This window comes from Penaeus vannamei, chromosome 23 (genome assembly GCF_042767895.1).
Source record: "Penaeus vannamei isolate JL-2024 chromosome 23, ASM4276789v1, whole genome shotgun sequence".
Lineage (NCBI taxonomy): Eukaryota > Metazoa > Arthropoda > Malacostraca > Decapoda > Penaeidae > Penaeus > Penaeus vannamei.
Genome location: NC_091571.1, coordinates 12,864,997 through 12,869,996, shown reverse-complemented (window position 1 = coordinate 12,869,996; position 5,000 = coordinate 12,864,997). Strand labels below are relative to the sequence as shown.

The following is a 5,000-nucleotide window of genomic DNA, read 5'->3' as shown; positions in this document are numbered from 1 at the left end:
ATGTTCATGCTTATGGACTGATATACCAATTAAGGTTCAGCTTTTCCATACTAAATCCATACAACGCAAACATTGCTTTTATAATTCATATTCCCCTCCCAGAGGGCGGTCGTAGCATATAGTAGTTACAGTTCCTTCTCAGAGCACCCCTCCCTCCCTCCATCCCTCCCTCCTTCTCTCCTTCCCCTCTTCTTCTCCCCCTCCCTCCCCATTCCTCTCCCACTCCCTCCCCATTCCTCTCCCCCTCCCTCCCCCTTCCTCTCCCCTCCCTCCACATTCCTCTCCCCCTCCCTCCCCATTCCTCTCTCCCTCCCTCCCCCTTCCTCTCTCCCTCCCTCCCTCCCTCCCCCCCCCCTCTCTCTCTCTCTCTCTCTCTCTCTCTCTCTCTCTCTCTCTCTCTCTCTCTCTCTCTCTCTCTCTCTCTCTCTCTCTCTCTCTCTCCCTCCCTCCGAAGACGGGGAAGTCGACTAGGTCTTATTTTCCCATTATTATCCCGAAAGTGCGTGATGTCGGCCGACCACGCGCTGTTCTCATGTGTTTACCGCTCGGAACACTACTTTGTCTCCAGCCTTGCCTACGGTGCTTCTCCCTCTCTTTTTTTCCTCTCTTGAATTTACGACTGTGATTACCACCGCGGTTGCTCTTTATTTTGATTTGTTTCTTGGCTTCGTTGTTGTTGTTTATGTGGTGTTTCTTGGTTTTGCGGGTGATTGTTTTGTACTGTTTGCAGGGATGATAAGGAAAATTTATAGGAGTTGACGTGAATTGAGATGACATCAGTTATTTGGGAGTTTTGTTATTGTAAATTATCAATGGTAGAAATGATTGCATTAGCTGTTAGAGATGGTAAGGATTGTAGCTACCAAAGCCTTTCGTTTTCTGTTAGCGCTCTCAAGAGCCTGAACAAAGGTTGACGTTGAGGAGTATATAGACGTTGTCACGCCGCTCTTCACAGGGGGTCGAGCAGACGAGTGATGTCACATCCGCAGAGCGTCGAAGGAACCATTGTTGTGGCCGGGCGACGCCCCCCCTTATTCCCCCTTCCCTCCTCCCTAGATATTTCCCCTCCTCTTCTCCCCTCCCCCTCTCTCTCTCTCTCTCTCTCTCTCTCTCTCTCTCTCTCTCTCTCTCTCTCTCTCTCTCTCTCTCTCTCTCTCTCTCTCTCTCTCTCTCTCTCTCTCTCTCTCTCTCTCTCTCTCTCTCTCTCTCTAACTCTCCCCCTTTCCCACTCCTCACCCCCTTCTCTCCTAGCTCTCCCCTCCCTTTCCTACTCCCCCTTCCCCTTCATCCATCTCCCTCTCCCATTACCCTACTCCTTCCTCCTCCTTCTCCCAGGCAGACAAAACATGGCCGTCGCCGTGAATAATGCAAGTTCTCGGGGCTCTTTACTCTTGTCAAAGGAAAGTGAGTGGCGAGGGATGTGTATGTGTGTGTGTGTGTGTGTGTGTGTGTGTGTGTGTGTGTGTGTGTGTGTGTGTGTGTGTGTGTGTGTGTGTGTGTGTGTGTGTGTGTGAGAGAGAGAGAGACAGACAGACAGACAGACAGACAGACAGACAGACAGACAGACAGACAGACAGACAGACAGACAAAGAGTGAGTGAGTGAGGGCTACATGTAGAGTAGAATGGAAAGGTTGGGAAGGAGAATAAAGAAAGAAAATGACGGTCCTGGAAAAGAAAAGTGAAGCTAAAATAGAGGAAATCAGAGGAAGAGAAAAAAACAAAACAAAAGAGCTTGGAGGAAAGAAAGAAAAAAGGTAAAGTGATAGTGGGATCCGAGTAGATAATGATGATAAAGGTAAACAGGAGAAGGAAAGGAAGGGATAATGAGACCGCTGGAAGACCGATCGAGGGAACTTGCGGTGTGGGGGAACTCGCCCTCCTCAAAAAAAAAAAAAAAAAAAAAAAAAAAAAAAAAAAAAAAAAAAAAACGCATTTTAGAATTTAATTGAATTATATCGTCCGGGAAAGGAAGTCTCCCTAATAGATGATATTTGCCAAAAGTAAAGTATTTTTGGGTGGAAATTGGCTAAATCAACCTCGATAATAGGAGCAGGTAGCGAATATCACCTGAGAGAACCGGAAGATGATGATGTAGCGCTACAAAGACCCTCCCATCCCCCCCCCCCGCCTCCCAGACACACCAACAAACTACTGAATGAAAAACTCCGTCCGTTGGAAAGGAAGCTAAAGGCGCTCTCAGCGTGTTGATCGCAGGAAGTGAGGAGGGCGCCGAGGCAGGGTCTGCCGCTGCAAGTACCAAGAGAGGAAGAAGGTTGGTAGCCGTGACCTGCAGAGGAACACTTGACCCGCAGTACCCCCCAGAAACCCCAGTACCTCCATTACTTCCCCCCTCCCCCGGTACCTCCACACTTTCCCCTCTCCTACCCCAGTACTGCCTCCAGTCCTCCCCCTCCCCCAGTGCCTCCACTACTTCCAACCTTCCCTCTCCCCCTCCCTCCTCCCCCATCCCCCTACCCCAGTACCTCCGCTGCCTCCACTACCCTCAGGACCTCCTCTGCCTTTCCCGTCGCTGACAGCTGCCACTTGGCCTACCAGCCACCACCTCTGTTTTGTTGCCAACCCCCCCCCCGCCCCTCCCGTTACTGTGTGCTTGTTTTTGTGTGCGGAGGAACTTGGTCTCGGTCTCAAAAGTTTTTTTTCCTCTTCAGCCATTGTCTTTGTGCTTATTTACTACTTCCTGTCGCTTCGGTATTTAATAGACGAACTTTCCCTCTCCTTACTTTTATGTGCCGTGATCCACTATGTATTTACGGCAGTGAGTAGGTGTATAACAAGAGCATTTTGACAATACAATAAATGGTAAAGTTATGGTTAATTTGTCACTTATTGTGAGTTCCTGTTTTTCCGTCTGTGTGTGTGTCTGTGTCTGTATGTGTGTGTGCCTGTGTGTGTGTGTGTGTGTGTGTGTGTCTGTGTCTGCGTCTGTGTCTGTGTCTGCTGTACATTATTAGATATTGTTAATGATATTATTGCTATAATTATTGTTATGATTATTGTTATTGTAATGATAATAGTAATGAGGATAATATTGTTCTTGTTACTATTATCATTATTATTACTATTATTATTGTTGTTAATGTTAGTATCGTTTTTTTCTATATTATTTCTAGTAGTATTTATAGTATTTCGCATCCGAAAACATGCCCGAGTATGGATATCATGGATAAGCCAAGCGGTATATTGTTACTGGGTAGCTTATCTTTCCAGCGAAATGAGAGACTCGGATGTGGAGCATGTAGCAAGGAGCGAGTAAGATAAGGTGGCAAGCTATTTAGGTCGCCCTTTTCTCGAGGTCTTCCATCCCTCCAGTCTACGTTGTCTTTCGTTTTTCTTCCTTTTTATTATTTTTTTCTATGTCCCATTTTTCATCGTGAGATTTTTTTCCTTTAGGTTTGCCTGCACTCACTTCTCTTCTATCTCTTTTATCTATATCTTCTTTTCTGCCCTACCTCTCATTTTTTTCTCTTCTATTCTATTATCGCTTCTCTTCCCTCCCCATCCCATCTCTCGTCTCTTCCCTTCCCTTCCCTACCCTTACTTACTCTTCCCGTTCCTTGTCTTGTCTTCTGTTTTCTCTCTCTTCCCTTCCCTTCTCTCCCTTTCTCTTTCCTTTCCTTTTCTCGTATCTCTTCTCTTTTCTTCACCCTTCCCTTTTCCCTCTCCCCATCCCTCACAATTTCCCCTCCCCTTCTTCTCCATCCTCCCCCCCTCTCCCCTTCTTCTCCATCCTCCCCCTCTCCCCTTCTTCTCCATCCTTCCCCCTCTCCCCTTCTCCTCCATCCTCCCCCTCTCCCCTCTCCACCCGCTTCACCCCCCTCCCCCCTCACACCAGAGCGACCAAATATGGCGAGGAAGTCTTGTGTTCCATCAACGTTGTCCATGCGTGTCACACCGGCCTCGACATGACCGAGTGCTTGTTGTTGTGGAGGTGTTGGAGGCTCAGTGGGAAAGGAAAACAAACAAACAAATGAACAGTCAAGCAAACAAATGTACAAAAGTGAACAAACAAATGAACAATCAGACAAACAAATGAACAAAAATAAACAAACAAACAAAAACGATTACGAGGAAAGGCGGCGAAACTAAAGCGAAAAGTGCTCAGGGAATGCGAATTGATATGAAAGATGGCAGTGCATAAATTACAAACAATAATGCGAATTTTGTGAGAAGGATGAATATACGCCCTGCGATATTTGTCGCTGCGTAAGGGGAAGTTGCAACAACAAGGCGCGCGGAGGCAAGAATCTAAAATGGGCAAATTCGTATGCAACATACTTCCTTCCGTTGCAATGGGCAACGTCGTGCGGAGGGTTTGCGGTCGCCCCCTCAACGGAAGCTTCATTTCTCTGTCGCGTCTGGAGTATTTTGCAGAAAGTCCTCGAGGGTCTTGGTGGATGGCCTGGTCGAATGCAGAGCCGCTCTTGACATGCGCCGGAGTCGGTTCTTGCAGTTGCGTATGTTTCTTTAAATGGAAGTGCATGAAGAAGGGTTCGTGTTTTGGGCCGCGCTCCCCCTTACCCCTTCTCTCCCTCCTTCTCTTTCCCTTTCTCCCGCCTTCCCTCTCTCCCCTCTCCCTCCCCCCTCCCCCGGCAACATGAATGCGTCGTGTGGGCGTTGCGTACGTGTCTCTGATGACGCCCGCGATCCGTGTTTGGCGAGCGGCTGGTGTAGAGAGCCCGGCCGAGCCCTTTTTAGCCGTGCGAGGGCGCGAGTGCGGGTCGGACTTCGCCCCGTCTGGCCCGTGTCGTTGCCTTTGCGAGCGGCGCCTCCGTGCTCCCTCGCTCGAGATGGACCTACGCATTGCACAGTCGGCGTCACGAGGGGAGGTATAATGGTCTCTTCTCTTTTCTTACTTACTCCTCCTTTTCATTGTCTATTCTTGTTTTGTCTTCTCTTGTTTTGTATCCTTTATCCTCTCTTTTCTTTCCCACCTTCCCATACCTTCCCTTCTATGTTTTCTATCTTCTTTTCCCCTTCT

The 5,000-nt window shown here is 48.2% G+C and overlaps 1 protein-coding gene across 6 annotated transcripts in view; it reads left to right on the top strand.

Annotated features, from left to right (window-relative positions):
• Window positions 1–5,000, top strand: part of LOC113823536 (protein Shroom) — a 581,762-nt gene that overhangs the window by 453,076 nt on the left and 123,686 nt on the right. The window lies entirely within an intron of this gene.